Source organism: Crinia signifera, chromosome 4 (assembly GCF_055691185.1).
Source record: "Crinia signifera chromosome 4, ASM5569118v1, whole genome shotgun sequence".
Classification (NCBI taxonomy): Eukaryota; Metazoa; Chordata; class Amphibia; order Anura; family Myobatrachidae; genus Crinia; species Crinia signifera.
Window position 1 is genome coordinate 45,277,209 of NC_139220.1, and position 25,202 is coordinate 45,302,410.

The following is a 25,202-nucleotide window of genomic DNA, read 5'->3' on the forward strand; positions in this document are numbered from 1 at the left end:
CCGGGACAGAAAGGTCAGAGGTGACCGACGGACTCGAAAAACGAGGAGAGCGGGGTCGGGGGTCTGTGGCGGTGCCCGGCGAGAGGGACCGACAGCTTCAGAGAGCAACTGCGGCACAAGGGACGGAGTGCATTCCGGTGCCTAGTCGTGCAGTGCAGCGGTGACAAAGGTCACTGGGGGGGGGGGGGGGGGCGCGTAAGCACCGCGCAAGGGATCAGAGAGTGGCGTGTGCCCGGGAAAGGAGGGAAGATTGCATCCCAGTGTCTCCAGATCACCGCGGCTATACAATGCCTCCGGTGCCATCTGACCACCGCGACTGGAGGGCAGAGGAGGAGGCAGCTTGGTGCAGAAGCAGCAGCGCATCCATTGTATCCCAGTGGGGCATCGCAGTTGGAGGAGCTGCGTCCTCCCCCATGACCACCCACAAAACTGTGAGTTCTGCCCCAGTGGCCCAAACCTTTGTGGTGCAGTGTAAAGTAGAGGGGGAGGGGAGCCCTACTAGGGTAAGGTAGGAAAGAGAAGCAGGGATTGTCGTAACCCACCTGTTCCCTACCTACTAGCGGAAGGATCCCCACCTGTTTCCTCCCTACCCACAAATGGAGGGTTAGTGCCCCATGGCAAGATTACCCGTGTAGAGAGGACTACCCTGTCTCTTAGGACTGACGCCGTCACCAAGTCATGGCAAACCCAACCATGCTATCCGGGCTATTAATCCGTAGGAAGGCCAGGCAGCTACATCACCCAGGCTATTGATCCGTAGGAAGGCCAGGCAGCTACACCACCCAGGCTATTGATCCGTAGGAAGGCCAGGCAGCTACACCACCCAGGCTATTGATCCATAGGAAGGCCGGGTTGTCCCTTAGAGACACCTTCCCCGGGGAGTTGTATCCAAATACCTGTGCACAGGCCGAGTCCTAGACTTGGGTTCAGGACAGTAATTGGGTACTGGTACCTTTAGATCAGGGTTGCCTACCCTCCCGGAATGGCCGGGAGGTTCCCGAAAATCGGGTCCCCCTCCCGGCCCCCTGGAAAGGTGGGCAAACCTCCCAGTTTCTGGGGTACCTCCGCTCCCCCCCCCTGATCACGGCTCCCCCCCCACACACACACCACGCACCATTTAAATCACCTGATATGCTTATTATATCCGATGAGGGGGCGTGGCTAAAGTGTTATAATTGCGTCATTTTAGTCCCGCCCCATCCACGGAGATGTGCAAATCGGGTCATTTTCAAGCATGGGGGCGGGGCTTAATGATGTCACGTTCAAGCCCCGCCCCCAGAACTGCTGAATGTCTCCTCTCCGGGCTTCTCCCGGAGAGGAGATTTAAAAAGTCAGCAACCCTGCTTTAGATACATGTTTGTAAATCATGCATTTGCTTGTGCCATTTGGATAAGTCGTTGATTGCGTGATATGTTAGGGATAATGACTGTGTTAACCCTGTATAAGTTGCACGCTAAGTACGGTCGGATGTATGTTAATATTCTGACTTAAGTTCCAGGATTTGAGCGAGAATCACGATTTAAGTAACGTCTGACATATTGAAATTGTGTATAGTGAGTTTCAGGGAATTGTACGACTAGCTTTGTGGTTGTAGCCAAAACTGTAGGCCAAACGCTGTCATATTTCTTTTTGTTAAACTGCAAACAATAAAAGCAGCCATATTCAACCGCATCCTCCTTTCCAAAATTATCTCCAATTATTGCCTTCCCAATCCCCCGGAACAAAAGGAACCAGACCGTGCACTTCACACTTGTGCTGTCTCACACACCCACCCCGTCACTCAGGCAGACACACCCACCCCATCACTCAGGCAGACACACCCACCCCATCACTCAGGCAGACACACCCACCCAGTCATTAAGGCAGACACACCCACCCTGTCACTCAGGCAGACACACCCACCATGTCACTCAGGCAGACACACCCACCCCGTCACTCAGGCAGACGCCCCCCCCCCCATCACTCAGGCAGACACACCCACCCCAGACCGCAGTCCCCAAACCCTCGGACAGCAGACAAATTTGGTCCTGTGTGAACACCTCTGGATCATCTCAAAATCAGGCCAATACAAAATCAGGCCAATACATGTATATCTTCACATAGCAAGGATTTTGGACATTTCCATATTTCTGGTTGTAACTTAGTAGTGGCAGTATGATGACAGCTTGATGTCTACTATGGGGGGGGGGGGGGGTTTGTTATTTTTTTTCTCTACTGATGTTCCAAGAGGTCTAGTCACATTGTATTCATTTTCCAAGGAATACCCCATGTTTGAAGAATGCCAGCTGGTCACCTTATGCACACCATAAATACTAGCTTGAACCACCACATACAGACAACAGCACACATATGGTTTTCATGATAAAAGCTGCCTCAGAGGTAACTGTCAAGTTTATTTAATTTGATTTAACTCACTTATCACTATATTTGGTTTGCCCAGTTCATATTTTCCCATTCATTGCAGTATCTCCCCCTCTGTCACATCTGTTCCCTTCAGATATCTGGATTCCATTCAAAGAATTTAGTGAGTCATGAAATTCATAAATATATTGCCCAACATTACTGCACTTGTTTCTGTTTTTTTCACTGTGTCACAAATACAATCCTAGAGAGATGCATAACCTTAGTACAGTCTGTGCTGAGCTATTAAATTGCGGTTCCTTATCATCTATGACCCCACCATAAGTCATGGACCACGCATTGCTATATGCTGTGCGTCATATTGAAGCACCTCATACTGGATTACCGCTGGCATTGCTGGCACATTACATATGTCAATAGGTGGTCAAGTCTACAGTATGTAAAGTGCTGCAAATGCACACAACTCTCATACTTTTAAATGAGACATTTTGCTAAGGCGGGAACTGCTCATTTTTCTGAAAAAGACTGGTATAACGACTTATTGTTGCTGAGAGCTACATCTGCTTCTGAAAAAGCAAATTCAGTACACTATAAATATCTCAGACCACTTATTGTACACTCTGACGTCGTTCGTTCAGGTATGAAGCATTGGCTACAATATCTCCCTGGATTATCTTGCAATTTACTGTTTAACAATTTGGTGCAATCTTGTTGTTTATTGACTGCTGCACAATATCAAGAACTATTTTAGAAATTATATCACAGAGCTTATTATTCGCCCAACAGACAGCATATAGCAGGAATGTCAACTTCTGGATCCTGCCCCCATTGTGGGGAACCAAGTGCGGGGCAAATGCACTGTCTTTGGTCTTGTCCCTTAACACAACGCTTTTGGCTACAGGTCCGAAGTTTTGTTTTGGAACATTTAGTCAATTACCTACCCTTCAATGCAGAATAGACTATATTTGGGATTGTTCCCGAAACTCAGAGAGTAGCTAGGGGATGTAGGAAACTATAGCTATACATGCTGCAGCCTGTAAAACAATACTACAGGTTGGATCCACCATCACCCCTCCTTCTCTTACCCTTTTCAAAACCAAACTTCATCATATATTTCAGATGGACTGGCTTAAGACAACCCTAGATAGGGAAAAACATACTGTACCCCCAAATTTTTTTCAACTTGGGACAGCTATGTGCTACTCTTCCTTTAGAGTTTCAGAAAAGGATTGAAACCACACTCAAAAACACTGAATGGTACGAGTTGAGAGGACTACTAGGTAACCCCCCCTATTGTTTTAGACTGGATTAGATTTGTGCTCTATGGGACTCCGGGTTCCTATCTACTTTGCTGAATGGTTTGTCGGACATATTCACACCAGACACTTTTGTTTTCCTTTTAACAATGTATTTTACTTCAAATTTGACTATAAATACAAATTCAAGATGTAAATGTACAGCAAACAAATACTTCATCTGGCTCCCAATTACATTGGTTACTAATGTATTTTGCTGAAACGCTTTATTGTACTGGACAAACAAAACTATTGTACACTTGCAATGCAGTATTTTTAAGGAAGATGTTATATATATAAAAAAAAAAAGTTCTGTGCACTTTACTTGCTCTCCATTATGTAATATAATTAGTTATATTAAAAGGTGGAATAAGGCTGTGTACAATCACCAGACCACAGCCACCTTGAAAAAGACACCCAGTAGGTGTTTAAACATGTTGGAGGAGTCTGTATAGGAGTATCTTCGAGGCCAGGGGCCGACGGAGAACAGGGATCCACTGCAGCTATTAATGAATACCCGGGTTTCATTTCAGTGTCATTAGCTGTACTGAGTCCTAACCAACCATCTGGTACAAGGTTACCCTCACACATTTTATTGTTTATGTTCTATATTAAATATATTTTTATATACTGCACCATGGGGTACTCCTGTTCCTTTATATATGGACATGATTATGAGGATCTAAAAGAAACTGAGATATATTTACAAGCTGTTGCCTCAAGTAAGCCAAAGTGTGAGCACATGTTTCTAAAGTAAGAGTTTTCCCCTTCTCGTGGTGTATTGAGAAACATCCCTTCACGAAAGATACCTTAAATAAGTTATACTCGCATGGGTACAGCTTGCTCTCCTTCTCCTTCTTCCTCTATCTCCTCACTTCCTGATCACATGTTGCTCTCTACTGCAAGATTCTTAAAGAGATACCAACTTATCTAGCTAATGCACATAAACCATCTTTATATAGAGTATACTCAGGGGTGAAAGTGTGTTGCGGTACGGGGTGACCGATATAACATATTGCGCCGGTACCCCGTACCGCCATAATAAAATCCTGGCATGTCACTGCGCATGCGCAGGTTTGCGCAGTGACTTTAAGCCAAGGCACGGCGTCAGCACGGGCGTCCCAGGCTCGCCTCGCTCACACTCCTGCCGCCAGAACTCCTCAGACCTTAACAGCAGCCGCCTCCTCGCTGCCCCGCCCACCAGAGCAAGATCGGAGGCTGCCTGTCAGGGCCCAGGGCACCGCCGGATGATCAAAGCTGGATAGCTGCTGGGAACATAGGCGCCGATCCTGTGGGTGCTCAAGGGCTTGAGCACCCACAGAAATCCATGAGCACCCACGGGCAGCCTGAATCACGCTGCTGGGCCGCGTTCTCGGACTATAAAAAGTCCGGGAACTGGGTGGGCACAAAGAAGAGTCTGGCTGCCGTTTGTCCCTGACTCCCTGTCCGTCTGTTTCCTCCTCCCCCCCGGCGATCCGCCCTGGTTCCCTCATATAAAGCGGCGCAGCTGCGGCGGGAGAGCAGGACTTAAAAAAAAAAAAAAGCCCATATAAATGAATGGGAAGCCATTTATTGGCTGAGACCTCTCTCAGGCTTCCCATTCATTTGTATGGGCGTTTTTTTGTAAAGTCCTGCTTTCCCACCGCAGCTGCGCCGCTGCGGCTGTATATCAGGGCACGGTGGTTGAGGAGCCGGGGTGGGGTGTCCTGCTGTGCCGGGCGGGTGGGGGGATAAGCTGCTGCTGGATAGACTGAGGACTAGAGACTAGAGCCTAGTGGAAAGGGGGAGTGGTTTGCGCTGTGCTGGACGAGGTCATGCTGTAGTGGGCTGGAGGGGACGAGGGGAGAACAGCACATGGAGCCTCCTGTTTGCTTTGAGAGGAGACCGGAACACTGACATGGAAGGTGGGCGCCCACACTATCACTGGGACAGCTGACAGATGTGGACGCACATGCCAGGCTTTACAGCCCATAGTGGCTGACTGCTGTGAGATTGAGGGTCCGGCCTGGAGAACAAAGTCCTGCTGGCTGCTGAAGCTTCTCTCTGGTGAGCTGGGCTTCATGCAGCAGCAATATTACTAAACTGTAATAATAAGTTTAACATTTTTTATTTAGTGTTTTTTTTTAGTACAGTATGTGTTTGTCTCAGCTATACAAATGTAATGTTTTCTGCAAATTACTGACTCACAGGATGCTGACAGCATCCCATATATAACAGGCATTATGGTGTGTGTGTGGCATAATGTGTAATGGGCATTACTGTGTTTAATATAACGTGTAATGGGCATTACGGTATTTGGTATAATGTTTAATGGGCATTATGGTGTTTGGTATAACATGTAATGGGCATTACGGTGTATGGTATTATTTGTAATAGGTATTGAGGTGTGTGGCATGTGTAATGGGCATTACAATGTGTGGCATAATGTGTAACGGGCATTATGGCATGGGTAATATGTATTGGGTGTGTGACATGTAACAGGCAGTCCTGTGTAGATTTTTGCAGCGCGCCTTCGGCGTGCAATATCCCTATTCATGGTTTGTCTGGCTCCTACACTTTGATCCTGGCCCCTACATTTTGTGTTCAGGATGCAATGCACAAGCCCAAACAGTAATGTCATCGTGCTCTAAAGTTTTGTCATGTAGTCACTCCCCCTCGTGTCATATGACCACGCCACTAACTACTCCCACTAACCACGCCCATTTTTCGGGCGCACCTTCGACGCGCGCCACAGTACCACTGAGACATTTTTTCTACTTGCACCACTATACTACATTATGCATTTCTTTTTGTGTAAGTTACACATAAGCAACATTTGCAATTTGTCTCTTTTGGTGTGCAGACCATTGGAGAGAGACGTCCGTCTCCTCAGATGGACTATCACCTATAGGAGATAATATCACTGTATTTCAAATTCCGCTTTTTTGGGTACTTGCATACCTCCCAACATGACCCGTTCCAGGAGGGACACAATGCTCTATTCCTGGACTTCCTTGGTAATATATGATTGCCATCACCTGTGTTGAACAGGTTAATTGATAAGAAAGGTGTTTCACCACAGGTGATGGCAATCATACAGTGGCGGATTCAGGGGGGGGGCACCCGGGCACGTGCCCCCCCTGTCATTTAATTTGTAGCTGAGGACCAGGGCTTTCCAACGAGCCCAGCCCCGTGTCTCTAGCCCCCCGGGAACCAGAGATATCGCATGGCAAAGCTGTAACGTTTTTTCCCCATAGGATAATATGGGACCCGTCAATTCCGACCCCCACCCAGTTCCGACGGCTGCCAGTTCCCCCCCTGGCATCACAGAAGCTTGTGGTTGATCTCATTCAATTCCAAATCGCTGGGCCTTCAATATGATACCAGGCTGGTCCATATCGGTCAATCGGTTCCAGAGATATTACGTGTAAACTATTTTTTTTATTTTTGAAATGTAATTTCATGGCTGTTCATGTTCTTTGAGGGCAGATTACTCTGGAACCAAACGTTCCAGTTTCACTGGACCAAAATCATTCAAAGCCCACTCAAAAGTGCTTCAATATGATACTTGTCTCATGTAAATGGATCAGTTGGTTCCGAAGATATAGCCGGTTAAATAAGATAATTGGTTAAAGGGGGGGAGGGGTGATTTTCTCTCCCCCTCACACAAGAAAATGCAGTGACTAGGCTGGTGTAAAAGGGTCCAACCTGGGAATGCATTTTCTGGTGTGAAAGGGGTATTATTTCAAATAGCCTGGACCTGCAGTGCTCTGAATACAGCCAGGCTCTGCCACTGTCAGTGGCTATCACTTCTGCCTGGCGGCTGTCCCCCATTTACCGCGAGCATGTATTCCCCTTGGCAATGAGCATGTAATCCCACATGGCAATGAGCATGGAACCTCTGGCAATGAGCATGGAACCCTTGGCAATGAGCATGTAGATAAGCAGCACTTATGTAGCATAATTTTTAATAGGCATTATGGTGTTTGACATAATACATAATGGATATAATGGCGTGTAACTTAACGTGTAGTGGATATTATGGTGTAAATGTTTAATGCGCGCCTTTGGTGGACAATGTTCCTGTTTATGAAATGTATTGTGAATTTTGGCTTAATCTGTGTGGCATTATGTGAATTCTGGCTCAATCCGTGTGGCATTATGTGAATTTTGGCTCAATCCGTGTGGCATTATGTGAATTCTGGCTCAATCCGTGTGGCATTATGAGAATTTTGGCTCAATACGTGTGGCATTATGAGAATTTTGGCTCAATACGTGTGGCATTATGTGAATTTTGGCTCAATCCGTGTGGCATTATGTTTATTTTGGCTCAATCCATTTGGCATTATGTGAATTTTGGCTCAATCCGTGTGGCATTATGTGAATTTTGACACAATCCATGTGGCACTATTTGGATTTTGGCTCAATCCATTTGGCATTATGTGAATTTTGACACAATCCATGTGGCATTATTTGAATTTTGGCTCAATCCGTGTGGCATTATGTGTAAGGGGCAAGTTTAATGGGGTCTAGTATTTTGTTGCATAATGTGTAGAAGTTGTATATGGTGTTGTACACTACACTCAAGGACACGCCCCCTGTTGAGTGGCCACACCACATTTTCCGGAGCGCGCCTTCGGCGCGCGCAAAACTACATCCTTCACTTTTGTCACCATGGTGGGCCTGCGTACTTTAAATGCCAGGGCCTATTTTGGTACTTATGTAATATCTGGACTCCCGTTTTTCTTATGAGACCGCGTCCGCTCGCCACACTATATAAAATCAACTCCATGCGTAGTTGGATAGTAGAGGTATGAAAAAATGGGATGCATTTAACATGGGAGTCCAGATAATACATAAGTACCCCTATTTTTAATCCCATTCCCACCCACTCTCTGCCGCTCTCTTAGCATGTACACTGGCACCACTAACACCGCCCCCCCCCCCCCCACACCTAAACCCTCTTTTATCATGGTGCCCCCCCTGTCATTTTATCCTGGATCCGCCCCTGCAATCATATACTGTATTAAGAGGGAAGTTCAGGAATAGAGCATTGTGTCCCTCCTGAAACGGATCATGTTGGAAGGTATGTACTTGGATATACGAGGACATCCGACTGTGGTCACAAGAACACCTTTCTCCTCTGTTAACAAAGGAGAAGATTCCATTGTTGATTCCTGCGCAATCATTTACTTTTTTTGTTTTATACGTCATTTATTTGCCAGTGATTGTAGAACTGGCTTTGTATAAGTGGTGACCTGCAGCAAAGGTAGCGCCATATTTTCAGAAGTCTTTTCTTTGTTTCTATTGCTATCACCAGACCGTTTACAGGTTGGGGGAAGAGGGGCAATATATATGTTCATTTTCGCACCTCTGGGGGGCTTCAGAGTAGGAGGCAGCACCAGGAACAAGGAGTCCGGGAGTCCTAAGCTACGATGGGTGAAGAAGGAGTCTGTAACTGCTGCAGCACCATCATGGTACAGGTGAGGACGAGGTTACCGCTGGGACTACCGGGTAGCAGGATTGCTTGAACATAAAAAGGCTGCTGCTGCTTGAGCCCCTGCACTGTTCGTAGGATGTATGGTGCAGTTGGGTGCACATGGGGAACGCTTAGAAAATATCCATACATCGTTCCGTATGTAGGGGCCATAGCGATATGGTAAGGGCCAGTGTTCTCACCAGAGAACACTGGCCCGGACAGATCTCTCAGCACACATTTCTGACACATCGCTGAGTGCTGAGTGTCCTATCTCAGAATGCTCAGCAAATCTCCCCGTGTGTAGGCCCCTTAAGAGAAATATGACTGAAGCTAAATGTGATAAAACAATTAGCTGCCTTTCTGCCTACTTACAGTTTGGCATTGTCCATTAGTTTTCTTTCCCATATGATGACCAGGAGTCAGTCTGTCATTTGGCTATGTAGCTCTGTATCCACCAAGGTCAACGCTGCAAAAAATAAGAGATTTAGGCTTTGGGCTGAAAAGAAATCCCTGCGGACAAAGTCCGTGATCCTCTTCTGGCTAAATATAACCTCTCTCAGCCACAAAAGGCAAAAAGTAAACCTATTCTCATCAGAAACTGCGCTGTCTCACATTTTATTATTGTATTACTTCATTTCCTCTCTAAATAATGTGTGTAATGCTCTTTGGGGGAATAAAACTTTCACATCTTAGGCTGGTTACTGACTGGCGTTGGTGCAGGAGAAAACGCAAGTGGCAATACGCATATAAAAATGATATTCTAATGGGATGTTGTTATTATAACCCAGTGGGAAAACTGTCTGTAATCCAAGTGGATACAAAGTAACACAAGCAAATTCTTCACTGCACAAATCCTTCTGTAATCTAAAGGATGTTCTTGGAATTCATGGGAAATTTTCTGAAATTGTAATGCAATGCTAATTCTTCCTGGTAATTCGCTGCAATATAAATTATTCTTAATCTGTAATTCCCTTATGGTGGGATGGCAAAGCATGTTGACATAATCTAGGGCCAGATGCACTAAGCTTCAAAAGTGATAAAATAGAGAGTTAGGGATGGTCATCGGCCATCGCTGATTTAAAATCATTGATAGTTTATGGTCGATGTTAAATACTTTTGCCATCGATGTGGGAGAACCAGATGACTTCCCAACATCGATGGCAAAGGAGAACCATTGTTTCCTGTGTTTTTTTGTTTTGTCCGCCGCCCTGACACCCAGAAGCCCTGCCCCCACATTTTGACTGGTCCTCGGGCCATTCAGTCAAAGATAATGGATAACCATCAATAGTGAGTTTATGACTAACAGACTGGGGGCCGGATTCTCTAAGCTTCAAAAGTGATAAAATGGAGAGTGATAAACAGCCAGCCAATCAGCTCCTGTCTGACATTTCACAGACTGTGTTTGAAAAATGTCAGGCAGGAGCTGATTAGCTGTTGTTTATCACTCTAAATGTTATCACTTTTGAAGCCTCTGGCCCCTACTCTGAAGGAAAAGAACCTTTTGCAATGTACTATAATATATCATGCAATACTTTTTAGGGCTAAAAACCAAGAAACAAAAATGATCAAATGTTATATAGCAGGGAATGATGCTATATACCCCAAGAATGCCCACCATATGCCAGTCAATCCCGATATGGCCTCTGCACAGATCCATCAGATTTCACTATTTATCCCTTACATGCTATTAGACTGCCCCAATATGTTCCACTAAACTGTCCTCTTATGCTAACAAACTGCCAGCAACGTGTCTTCAGACCACCACGTGCCACTTAACTTGCTGCTGGAGTACAGCTCAGCTGCCCACATGAGTGTCCAAGATGCACAGAAAGACTTATTGACCTCACCGCCCTTCATCTCATTTGCACCGATCCTGACCTGCACTGTAAATCATGCATCCCAGCTTAGAAGCACTCTGACAGCAGCAGTGACTAGATCTAAAATGCTTTGGATCTGACGTCTAATTCAGCTTCAACTACAACTGCTGGCGGTAGCATGCCGAGGGATGCATTTGCATAGCCACTATGCAGTGAAGTGCTTGCATGATATGGTAGCTTCCTGGGTCTGCAGCCTAGCTGAGAAGCTAGATGCAGGGCCTCCATTTTTTGGGTCGTGGTGGCTGCATGTGACATCACGCAGCCTCCACCCCCCCACTCAAACGGCCAGTATATGCCTTTGTTGTCTGGACCACTTCCATGCAACACAATGTCGAAGAGTAGCCCAAGAGTTACTTTTCTGCTGTACGTTAATGTCCAAATTGGGGGTTGGCACTGACGTTGGCAAGGCACAGTCTGATCTTTAAGTGTAAATGATTGCCGCTTTAAAAAAACTGGAGATTTCTTACCAAATCTCTCACTTTCTGATTCTCTCATCCTATTACAATTCTCCCCCTATTTGTGTTAATAGTTGTTGCAGTAAAGGCATTATAGGGTTGCTAATGGTGATAGCTGTGAAAAGCTGCCTCGTAATTGAGATATTGTATTGTTACCGTTATTGGGCCTATTCTCTTGACATTGTGCTACATTGTGTCGACTCTATCCCATCTACTTAAACTGACATCACCCATTGGTCTTGTCATTACACTGTGGAGCCGGGAGAGTTTTCGGTCTCTCTGCCATAGCAGTTACGTATAAACATACTGGACTGGAATCAGGGATTGACTCTGAAGTTGTGTAAAAAAACAGACAGTTTGCCAGGTCAAACTTACTATTCAGAGTCATGATTACTTTGGCATGCCTGGAAATTAAATTAAAACCAGACATTCATTAAAGCATAAAAGTAGAGAGGGCAGCAGTGTGGGCTGTGATAGCTCCTGTGTGTGTGTGGCCGTTCCATTCCGTAACTCCAGACGGTCCGGGGCGACTACGGAAGTGGATAGAACTGTTGGCCTCATCTGCCTGGTGCTTCAAATGAAATCCGGTTACGGAAAATAAGAGCTACGTCCGGGTTAACTCAAAGGCCAGTCCTGCATTTCACTATGGACGTATTCCATTTGTGTTTGAAAAAAGTTAGGTATGGACAGAGGCTCTTTCTCATGTGGGGACTATGGGGGTTATTCTAGTTCATTCACTCAGATGTGAATTTGCATCCTGTGAGTGAACTAGATCCCACCTTGCGGATGGTGGTACGCCGGCCCACCATTCGCAATGCACATACATTCGCACTGGTTTACATAAACATCCATTCGCAGCCTGCGGGGTAAAACCCACATCATTCGATGGTTGCCGACCAACGAATGATGTAGAACGTGCTCAGAGCAACTTTAGATCTGCTTGCACAGGGAATAGGGCCGGCGGGTGATATCAACTGCCCGCCTCCCACACCCGCGTCATCAGTCCATTACCATGAGAACGCCCATGAAACGCTGGGCGTTCCCATATGCTAATGAGCCAACTCCCACAAGGATGGGTGCGTGCACCCAGTGAATGGTTTGTGCACCGTGGATGCACGCACCCAGCGCATAGCGAAAACATTGGTGCATGCACATGGCCTTTCGAATGGACCAGAATAAGGTCCTGCTGATTCATTAAAATAGTCCATAAAGTATCATCTCTTATCACCAATATTTGCAGTGATAACATTTTTGGGATCTAAGGCATGTTGGGATAAGAGTGTATCCCACCTTTGGCATCCTTTATTGTAACGGTATGTAGTGGTTTGTTTTCTACAGCTGAATTTTACATTATTAATAACACTATTAACATCTATATATGCCACTGGAAGTGCCACAGATGTTGTGCCAACCTCAGACACCCTCTGTAGATGGCAGGTGTATCTGCAAATTGAAATTTACATTTGCCTGTCCTTACTCCATCTTGTTTCTGACTGTCTAAACATTTCCGACAGTCAGAAATACTGGCCAGTTCGTCTTACGACTTTTTGAAAACATTCCAACATTTGGAACAACCATGGATTGTTAATTTGATAATCTAGTGGCCATTTTTCGACAAAGCAGATTTCACTTTTTAAAAAAGTTGAATCAGCATGCCTGGCAAAGATGGCCACATTGGCCATGCCCCCCACAGTGTAAAAAAACAGGGGCATGGCTTGCGGTAGCGGCATCCCTGTGAGGTCATACCCCCGTGACTGAGGACACACCCCTTTCCGGGTGCTCTGCCACATGAGAGTCCATATCTCTCAAGCTTCAATGTTGGGAGGTATGGGGTTCATGTACAGTATCAAGCACTGATACGAGTGAAGGGGAACATTGTAGGGGATCGGTCAAGCCCAAAACAACCAGCATTGAGGTAGCATTTATCAAGTACTATTAAATTATACGTAGAAGCCAATTGGTTACTGTTCGGAAATGTCCTTTTCACAGCTTGATACATTGGGGGAAATTTACTAAGAACACAAATACAAAAAATCGTATTCGTATTCTTACTACGAATGAATACGACTGCATATGAATGTTTCAGCCGTATGCAAAGTCGTGTTCCGGTGTGGAATTTACAAAGCAGTCAAATACGACTGCTTTGTAACCCTCCGATGGTGTAATGATTAGTATTAGCGGCTGTATATACGGCCGCTAATACGAATTCAAGCAGGCAGTCTGCACGAATCAGTCAGATCCGTGCAGGCTGCAGAGTGTAAAAAATTTTTTTTATTATCAGCCCCGGCTCTTTCAGCCTGGTGCTGGTTACGGCTGTGGGGGGGGACCCCACGCTGTTTTTTATTTATTTATTTTTCTAATTTTTTACACTGAAGCCTGCACGGATCTGACTGATCCGTGCAGGCTAAAGCCAAATACGACAGGAAAATAAAGTGTATTTTCCTGACGTATTTGGCCCGCCATTCGCGGCCGGTTTATGCTAATTAGCGGCCGTATTTTCAATATGGCCGCTTAGTAAATCAGGAACCACCATTCTTTTAAATGGAGATTTCTGTCGTATTCTATCGATGGTGTATTCATTCGTATTTGTAAATACACATACGAATGTCCCATCAATAAGTATACGAAAATTTGTATACGCCAAAAAATTTTGTTAGTAAATTTCCCCCATTACATACCCCATTATTTCAACTTTGCGTCCGTCTTATAGTGTTTGCAGTTTGCTTTTAAAATCTCTTCAATATTAGGAATACTAATACTAATAATAACCAAAAACATTCAGTTTTGGAACATTGCCAACATCTGCACATGAGGGGTCTCTACACAATATTAGACACATTACTGACAACAGATATTGGGAAATGCTCAGTCCTTTTGGAGTTTGATGAGGGTATTAGGTGAAATAGTCGGCTCCTGATTGGCCGCTAGGCGGCCAATGGAATCATTCTGAGAAGAGGCGCGGAAGATGAAACATCTCTGCGCCTCTTCAGTCCGAGAGCGGGTACCACAGCAGCCGGGAGCAGCGCGTCTGCCGGAGAGGATGCCGATGTCGTCCCCGGGGACCAGGTGAGTAGGATTTCCTTCCTCAGGTACCCCTGTGGACTTCATCGGATCCTGGACCCCGGACCAGCCCCGGAACCCAGGACCATCCCCGGAACCAGGACCAAGGCCCCGGAACCAGACTCTTCTGCCCTGGAGCCCCGGAACCCGGACCCAGGATCCAGGGACCGACCAACGGGCTCAAGGTAGGTAAGTATCAGTATGTGTGTGTTATGTGTGTATTAAACTTTTATTTTTCAGGTGTCAGTGTGTTTTATTTCACTATTTTTTGTACTGTAGAACTACAAGTGCCAGCGGGCCCTTTAATGCCCCGCATGCTGGGACTTGTGGTTCTCCAAGTCCCAGCATGCGGGGGAGGCTTGCTGGGACTCATAGTTCGCCAGTAGAAAACAATAGTTTTTCTGCTTTTTTTACACAATCCATCAGCCCGATGCCCACCGCCCAGGGGCATCGGGGACGGCCCCGGACTTTCAGCATGGGCTGGTAAGTCCTGGAGGGGGGGGGACCCCTTCATTGGGGGGGTCCCCACTTCCCCAGGACCCCTGCCCATGCTGACCAGCCACGGGGATAATGCTTTGGCCGCGGGACCTTATATAATAAGTGTCCCCCGGCTGTGGCATTACCCCGCTGGCTGGTTGGGTCTGGTGCTGGTTCTTAAAATACGGGGGACCCCGAGTCATTTTGTCCCCCGTATTTTGGGAACCAGCGCCGGACCTTGAGCCTGGTGCTGGTTTCATTAAATCAAGGGGACCCCTATTTGTCGGGGACCCTGATTTTATGTCACCAGCACCGGCTCAATGAGCCCGGGGCTGGTTATGCTCGGGCGGGGGACCCCGCGCTCGTTTTTTTTTTTGCGCTTTCCTGCAAACGTGCGATTTTCAGACATGAAAATCGCACATTTTCAGGACTAAAGACATCGCACCACCTCGCACCTATTCGCACTATTTGGCCCGTTTTTCGCATCTCATTAAATATGCGAAAAACAGCCCAATCTTGCGATTTGAAAAAGTGCGAAGTGGTGCGATAAAAAAAACGCGATTTTTTCTCATTCCATAGAATGTCACCCCTAGTATATATTATTTATACCAGCTGCGTAGCAGTGTTAATTCCATGTATATTAATACAAAACAGAAATACTTGTTATCGGCGCTGTGTATGTAGCAAATAAAAGTAAGTTTAGTAGTTAAAAAGTCCATAAAGTAACTTATATATTACAGTATATCACATTATTATAAGAATACTTTGTTCTGTAATGAAGTTTTGAAACTCCACAAAGTTCTTTATGTAAAAGAATAAAAGCAGATTAAATCAGTAATCCTTTTCATTAAATGTACCGTAGTCTTAAACCGTTGTTGCTATTTAATCCCAAATATGTAAAATCTGTTGTAATATAGGGCTTACTGTTTATGTAATAATGTTCCACTGTCTTCTCATAGACTTATGACTCACAGACTGTAGGTGCCTTTGGCTAATTTGAGTCACACATTTCCTTTTCCCGGCATAAAAGTTCTCACCTGTATTATTAATGGATTCTCACTTAAAGGACAGTCTATGGTGCTTGATACTGTAATCACACTGGAGTTATCTGAGCTGTGGACAGTTACTATCTGTAAGGTTTAATGAAGATGGTGAGTGCTTCTCAGGAGGTGAAAGTAATAATCCCCAAAGTAGAAGATGGCTCTAAATGTTGAAGGAGACCATATGGTCTGCACGGCAACTTGGTCCGAGGAGACCAAGTTGCTTCTGGGGTACCCTAACACATTTCGATAGGGAACCCAGCCTTTTCAAGCTGGCTGCGTAAGAGCGTCTGGAAGAAAACACAAAAAAACAGTAATGGTGGAGCGCTCAAATATACTAAAACTGTTCAAAAAACGAATGAGTGAATTCACTGATCAATAAACTGATCAATTGGGTATCACATAAACAATAAATTTAATTGAAACATGATAAACATTCGCAAATTTCAAAGCATAAAATAGAAAATAATTCATAAAAAATTGATATTATTAAAAGATGCTACAGTCTCAGCACTCCAAGCACATTAAACCTTTCATTTATCAAATTAAATATCAAATTAAATATCTAATTAATACATTTAATAGCCCTCATATGTCCCAATCAATATTTAAAATAAATATTGGTCAATCATCCTTATGACACAATTCGATTGAACTATAGCCACAATATCCCACTGATAGATGTAGATCAATACACAGCTGGCTGGAAATATAGACCGATAAAACAATCCTTTTTCTTCCTGACTTTTAAACTTACAAGCCGTCAAGGTGTGCTGCAGAGCTACCATTTTCGCGGCATGCACCTTATGTATTTTCTCACTGCACATGCTACGGAACTAAGGATATACAAGTATTAGTCACTTTGGTGCTGAGCTGACCTACAGTATCTGCTAAAATACAATTCGTAAAAAGGGCAGATTTACTAATCTGCTGTATTTACGGATTCAATTTTCCCAGATGGCGTAGGCTGGTATATGCATTCGTATTTGGTGGCCATGTATGCCCGCTAAATACAGATGTAGCAGGCTACATCTTTGCCCGGCGCCCTTTCACTGGTGAGCGCCGGCGATAGGGACTGGGATGCGCGTGAGTCTCACGTGCACGTGTGTCCCAGTATCACGGCGGCTGGGCAGCGTCTCCCTGTCCGTCTCCGCTTCAGGGAGACGCTGCCCAGTTCGGGGGGGGGTGTCGGAGCGGCAGGGGTACTGGCGGGGGAGGCGGCGGGGACCCCCGGCAGGCTCCGTAGCCACGGGGCGCGGTAGCTGCTGATACGAATCAGCAGCCTACACGTCAAATCCGTGCAGGCCGCTGTGTGTAAAAAATATAAAAAATAAATACTTTTAAAAAATGGCGTGGGGTCCTCCCACACAGCCGTATCCAGCCCTGGGCTCAACAAGCTGGTCCTGGTTTTAAAACTTCAGAGAACAAACCAAATATGGGTTACCCATAATTTTTTAATTCAGCACCAGGCTCAAGGGCCTGTCCTGGTTCCTAAAATATGGGGGACAAAATCAATAGGGGTCCCCCATATTTTTAGAACAAGCACCGGGCCCAACCAGCCAGCAGGGTAATGGCACAGCCGGGAGACACTTATTATATAATTCTGGAGGGTCCCCCCCTCCAGAATTAACCCAGCCTGGGCAGAAGCCTGGGGCTGTCCCTGGTGCTCCAGGGCGGTGGTCATCGCGCTGATTCCAGTGTAACCTGGTAACCTGTAGATGGAAATTATACTTACCAGCTCATATGGCGTGGACCATTTCCTCTGACTGATCCATGCAGGCTAAAGCTAAATACACCTGGAAAATGAGGAGTATTTTCGCAGCAATTACCTAATACATACAGACACTGTTACGCTCTTAGTAGTGGTGATACATTTTAATGTACAGTAACTTGTCCATATATCGAGAAAATGTTCTAGAAACATTTATTTTTTCAGCAAGCCAATCCGTTCTTTTTTTTTTTATCTTTTATTGACAGGCAAATAAATAAAACAATATACACAAGAGACAAAATATGTGCATTCTTGAACATAAGACAACAGATCGCAGAGAAACAACTGTCAGTATTATACAGTATATCAAAACAACAGATCCAAAATAATGGAGAGCATACTGTATATGAAATAGCAGGTATAGACACATGGCGAGCCAATCCATTCTTAGATATAAAATAGTTTTTCTAGAAAAAGTGATAATGTTGGGATGGTTCGTTGTATCCACATTTGTAAACTACAATAACAATTCCTGTTGGACTAGTCTAACCCAAATAATGACAATATTTTTGAAGCATCTGCTTCATTTGTGAGGCCAAAGTAGAAGTAGGCACTGTAACCATCTAAACACCTTTGCGGAAAGTTCATGATATGTATTTATAATACTTTGTTGCATTTAACACCTTCATCATCAAACCCCTTAAAAGTAATCTTTCCAAATTGTTTTGTGGGGGGTTAAAACAAACCACATACTTCAACCACAGAAGTGGCAGTCCCTGTGGCTGAAGTGCTACGTTTGTTAAATTGTGCATGTCCTTCATAAAAGTGGACAATAGTGCTTAGGACCTGCCTAGATATCATTATCATTTGAAACTTATTCTGCAAACAATCAGACCCACACAGGCAATAGCAAACATATGGTTTTCACAATGAAACACAGCTGCAACTGTCAGGTTTACTTCATCTGATTTAACACATAACACCCTAGTTAATATGTGTAATCTTTTCTTGGTTATTCCAATAAGTCACACTTTGTCACATCTATTGCCAGCAGATTTCTGGATTCCTGCTCTTTTTGGTGTTTTATCACAGAAAAGAATAATTTTACTTCTTGTATTTATTATTTGTTTAATTGCAAAAGTCACTGCAGTACACAAAACAAACTTGTATATTTCTAATTGTACTTCATTAACTATAATCCAGCTGTGACTACTGGATCATGAAAGGGGCTTTTTGTGCGAAAGAAAATCAGTATATCCATAAAAAATAGTTTTGAGCTACAAGAATATTACTTTTAAATTAGCCTATCTATGGAATTTTACTTACTAAAGTACCTGCCAGTTTACACTAGAAAAGTTAATGTAATGTGAAGTTCCTTGAATATGTACATAAAACATTAGATAATTACAGCAACTTTTCGTCCACCAACCAATCAGCATCCACCACTCAACATCATAAAGCAGGAATACTATGTACATTCAACTTCCCTGAAGAAGACTCATTGCGCTGGAATGCGTTGAAGGAATGGCTCTTACCTTTATACTATTCATTTCACATTCTGCACCAATACCCCCCTTGCCAGAGGGGTAATAAGATAGCGGAAAAGTACCACCACTAGGAGACCAAAAGAAACGTTTTGCTTATGCCTCTAAGAGCTTAAAAATAAATTACTACAATTTGTCTGGTTATTATATCTATAGGGTGACATATAATGAGATGCGAAAATGTGATTTTTGCTATTTACTTTGCCAAAAACGGACGAAATCGCACTTTTTCCCGAATTTGCATATTTAATGATATGCAGAAAACAGCAAAAACCGCTGATTTTGCAGCAAAATTTAACACAAATTCGCACATTTTCATGACTAAAAAAGGCACATTTCCTCAAATTCGCACATTTTCTTGACTAATAATTGCACATTTTAATGACTAAAAATCGCACATTATCGCACCATATCGCACTTTTTTACCCGGAATACGCACCTCATTAAATATGCAAATTTGCAGCAAAAAATGCGTTTTTAAAAAGGGCGGATTTCAAAATGACTAAAAATCACATCCTATTAAATGTCACCCATAATGTGTAGATCTACAGTCATATGGTCGACAGGGTCAAAAGGTCGACATGGGTTTTTCAGGGTTTTTTTTGGGTGTCTATGTCGACATGAGTGGGCATGAACACTGTTTAAGTCTACCGCGTCCCCTTGCGTCGCTTGCTACGCTCGCCATTCTTCGGGCTTGGAGCACTATTATATTCTCCCTCCACGCTGTAGTGGATGGTAGGGTATGAAATACCGCTCATCGCCATATGTCGGCTCAAAGATGTGTAAAAGACCTCACGTCAACATTTTGACCCTGTCGACCCTTTGGCTGTCGACAATTTGACCCTGTTGACCTTTTGACTGTCGATCAATAGTGGACCTTATGACTGTCCACCTAGAGTCAATCTATAATGAGTCCGGATACCAATTTATCTATAAAGGCGTAAGGCCCATACACACTGGGCGACTTTGAGCTGAAAGTTGCTCAAAACAGCAGGTTTCAGCATCTTTAAGCTCAAACCCACCCAGTATGTATGGCCCTGGTTATGAATGGTGAGCGCTGCTGCGCGCTCCTGCATCATCGCCTGGAAAGCCGTTCTGGGAAGCAGCTCAGTGTGTATGCATTGAGCAGTTTCCCCCCCCCCAGCGATGAAAACGATCATCGCTGCCCATACACGCTTGGCAAAATCGCTGTGTGTATGGACCTTTACCAAGCACTGCCTGCACCTGTAGAGGCTTACCAATCAATGTCTGTGTCTGTAAGGGCTTACTAAGCAGTGCATATGTCTGTAACAGCTGAGCCCTGCACTCCCTATATCTGTAATTGCTGGCCAAGCACTGCCTATGTTTGTAAGAGCTTACCAAGCCTTGCCTACAGTATGTCTGTAATGGCTTACCTGCCTATGGAATGGCCCAACAGTGGGAATCCCACATTTCTATTTTGGTCAGTTCTACTGTAACTCGATAGGCGTAATTCAATGTTTTATCTGTCGGGTGTCGAAAAGTGGGCATGTCGGCGAAAATGGCCGTGGATTGTCGAGAAACGGCCGTTTCTGAAAGATTCCACTTGTTTTAAAGTTGGATCTGTGTTGTGGAAATCTGCCTTCAATGCTGTTGGAAACAGTCTTGAAGGCAGCATTGAATAGCTGGCAGGTGCTACTTCCCCTGTTGGAAATAGCGCCCAACAGAGGCAGAACTCTGGGAGGCAATGGAGTCATCTGCCGCCGGGCTCCTGCTCCCAAAGGGGCACCTCTCCCTGGAAGTTTAAATCAGTTATTTAAAAGCCAACGGTATTGCTTCTGTGGCTGAGTTCTGATATATATATATATACATGTTCTATCTATCGATCGATCTATCTATATGCTGAACAGAATATATATTTTATATAAGGTTATAAAGAGTTGTGTGTGTACGTATGTGTGTGTGTGGGGGGGGGGGGGGCACCAATATATATCTTGCCTCCGGGCAACTTGAACGAACTTACGCCACTGGCGCCCAACATTGAATACCGCCCATTGTGACTACATTCTGAAAGAAGGGCCATGAGAACTGAGTATAAGGGGCTTATTTATCATATCTCACATATTGCAGTTGAGAATATGGTCCATTACTTGCAATTATCACCCTCTGATTATTGGAACAGAGCTTCTGGGACAGTCCTGTCCCAATGAAGAGTGAGAAGAGAAGCACAGTTCTACAATAGCTTGCACTAGCTCTCTGTTTCTGTATACAGAATGGTGCGCGTCCGTCCATTGGGTTGCACATGCATCAGAACAGGCCAGGTGGGGATGTGCTGTACCCGGAGGATAATGAAAGGCATTAGAGTAGCACATAGGGTACCACCATTTGACTATTCAGCAGCCTACATAGAAAGCAAGAGACTGCGGCCCCATGTACAGTACATACATATGGGGATACTTAAAACCCTGCAGGTGCACAACAATTATGTTTTGAGGGCTATCCTGCAAATATAATTTGACACTAAACAAGCTATCTACCCCCAACACACATCAGTTTTCTCTGGTGTCTAAGAAAATTCTTGGAATATTTACTTTCCCTTTAATATAAGAATAATTTACTTCTGTTCCATTATTATGATATATGAAAACTTTCACGTTTCTTCTTGATGATCTTCCTAGTGTTGGCCTCCTGCAAAGTGTTCCCTTTATGTTAATGCTAACAGTATGCCGGAACTTTCTAACCTCTAGACACCTGCAGAGCATTTGCCTGTTCCATATACCTGTGACCAATTATATGCTCAGATATTTAGCAGAGCACCTCAGGCCTAGATCCTGGCAATATCCCAAAATTGGATTTATTGTGCCTCCTAAACATACTGTATGCAAATCGAGGAATTATACCATGAGGGTAGGCAGGCCGCGAACCCACGGTCACTATGCAAAAAAGTAATTGGATTGTCAGGAAGGGGTTTCTGGGTACAAAGATTCCCCCACCCCCATGTGCATTAGCGCCATCCATACATCCCTCTTTGCCTTTCCAGTCTATCGGTCTATGCCCCTACCATCAATCAATGCCCACTCATTGTCCCTCTTTCCCACCTCTCTCTCCTTAACTTCTCTCTCTATCCCTGATACTCTCTCTCTCTCTCTTCTCTCTCTCCCTCCTCTCCCTCCTGCCCTTTAAAGGAACATTGCAGTGACAGATGATGGGGGGGGGGGGGGGGGGATGTTTGCTATGGGGTCCACAAAGCTCTACAAAATTTCGGTGTTGTGTATGTCAACATTGTGTCCATGTTGACATCCTGAATGTACACATTCTGAATGTCACCATAGTATATGTCTGTAGGATTCAGGTGAGCAAGAGCTGGAGTAGTGACCATATCTGCATGAGTGCACAGTAGATAGCATTGCTCACAGTGCTGGCCAGGGCATAATGTGGATATTGACCTGGGTCACTCGCAAAGGCAAATTCCTTCTCAAATGGACAAAACCATGTGCACTGCAGGGGGGCAATTGTAACATGTGCAGAGAGAATTAGATTTGGGTGGGGTTTTACTTCAAAGCGAGATCTATATTGCAGTGTGTAAAAATAAAGCAGCCAGTTGCTTGGCTGCTTTATTTTTATTTTTGTAAAAATAAAGCCTGGCTGCTTTATTTTTACACACTGCAATATAGATCTCGCTTTGAAGTAAAACCCCACCCAAATCTAATTCTCTCTGCACATTTTACATCTGCCCTACCCCCCCCCCCCCCCCACCACACTCAATGCACATGGTTTTGTCTATTTGAGAAGAAGTTTGCCTTTGCGAGTGAACCAGGATAAGGGCCATTTTCCTCCCAGATTTTGAATGCAATAGTTTGGAAGGAAACCAGGCTTGTCCTCTTGAAGCCCTTCTAATATGCAAAGAAGTTCAGTGGAGACTTGTTGAGGTAAAGGATTATTTTAACCATAAAGGAACAGGTTGGTGGATGTTCTTGTTCATCAGTAGCAATAGTCCTGCCATGTGACCGCACCCCTGAGATGTGTGACCACATCCCCTTCTTGCGCAATTCTCCAGCTTCTCAAACAAGAAAAGTTTGGAGGTATCCTAAAGTTATAATGTTGTTTTTCTACATTACAGTGGGCAGTAATCACATGTATTACATGTATCAATGCCGATTACAATAAGTGTGAGGGTACTGCTAATAAATACACAGTATTTAATAAGAATTTAAAAATATTTATGGCATTGTGTAGCGATATAAAATTTTGCTATAAATTGAATAATAATATAGAAAATATTTAAGATGATGAATGCAACATGTTACACACGGGAGTTCCCGCCTCAATTCCGGACCGAAAACGAGGCAAAACGTCATCATCGCGCTGTCGGATTCTCGCGGGAGTGGGATCTTATAAAAGACGCACGCGCGCCCGCTATCTTCACTCCAATCTTGGAGAGGAAAGAGGGTGGTTGGGAAGCTCCGTGTGCCCTGTGCCCTCACTGCCCTGTGCTCCGTGCACTGTGTTGTAGACTTGTATTGAGTGAGAGTCAGTGACTGTTTATAGGCCTGAGCCCTGTAGTGTGATTTAACTAACTAGGTGCTGCAGTGCTCACACGCAGGGGCTGCAGTGTCCACTGTCCAGGGGCTGTCCTGTGGCCCGTGCCCTGTTGTGATTTATTTAGCCCTAAGCCATGTGTTGTGATTTATTTAGCCCTGAGCCCTGTGTTGTGTGATTTAACTAGCTCAGTGCTGCAGTGCTCACACGCAGGGGCTGCAGTGCTGCTAAGTAGTACACTGTGTACAGTGGCTGCAGTAATACAAGGGGCTGTGTCCAGTGTGACGGCCTAAATCCATTATCCAGTGTCATGAGTCACGACATATATCCTGTGTCCAGTGTGACGACATATATCCTGTGTCCAGTGTGAGGACATATATCCAGTGTCCAGTTTGACAGATATATCCATTGTCCAGTGTGACGACATATATCCTGTGTCCAGTGTGACCACATATCCAGTGTCCAGTGTGACATCTAACCATTGTGTGACGGCATATATCCTGTGTCCAGCGTGACATATATCCATTGTCCAGTGTGACGACATATATCCTGTGTCCAGCGTGACATATATCCATTGTCCAGTGCGACGACATATATCCAGTGTCCAGTGTGACATATATCCATTGTCCAGTGTGACGACATATATCCTGTGTCCAGTGTGACTACATATATCCAGTGTCCAGTGTGACTACATATATCCAGTGTCCAGTGTGATGACATATATCCAGTGTCCAGTGTGACATATATCCTGTGTCCAGTGTGACGACATATATCCTGTGTCCAGTGTGACTACATATATCCAGTGTCCAGTGTGATGACATATATCCAGTGTCCAGTTTGACGACATATATCCAGTGTCCAGTGTGACGACATATATCCTGTGTCCAGTGTGACATATATCCATTGTCCAGTGTGACAACATATATCCTGTGTCCAGTGTGACATGTAACCATTGTGTGATGGCATATATCCTGTGTCCAGCGTGACATATATCCATTGTCCAGTGTGACGACATATATCCAGTGTCCAGTGTGACATATATCCATTGTCCAGTGTGACTACATATATCCAATGTCCAGTGTGACAGGGGCTGTGTCCAGTGTACAGGGGCTGTGTACAGGGGTTGAGTCCAGTGTACAGGGGTTGTGTCCAGTATACAGGAGCTGTGTACAGGAGCTGTGTCCAGTGTCCAGGGGCAGTGTCCAGTGTGATGGCTGTGTCCAGTGTACAGGACACACTGGACACAGGATACATATATCCTGTGTCCAGTGTGACTACATATATCCAGTGTCCAGTGTGATGACATATATCCAGTGTCCAGTTTGACGACATATATCCAGTGTCCAGTGTGACGACATATATCCTGTGTCCAGTGTGACATATATCCATTGTCCAGTGTGACAACATATATCCTGTGTCCAGTGTGA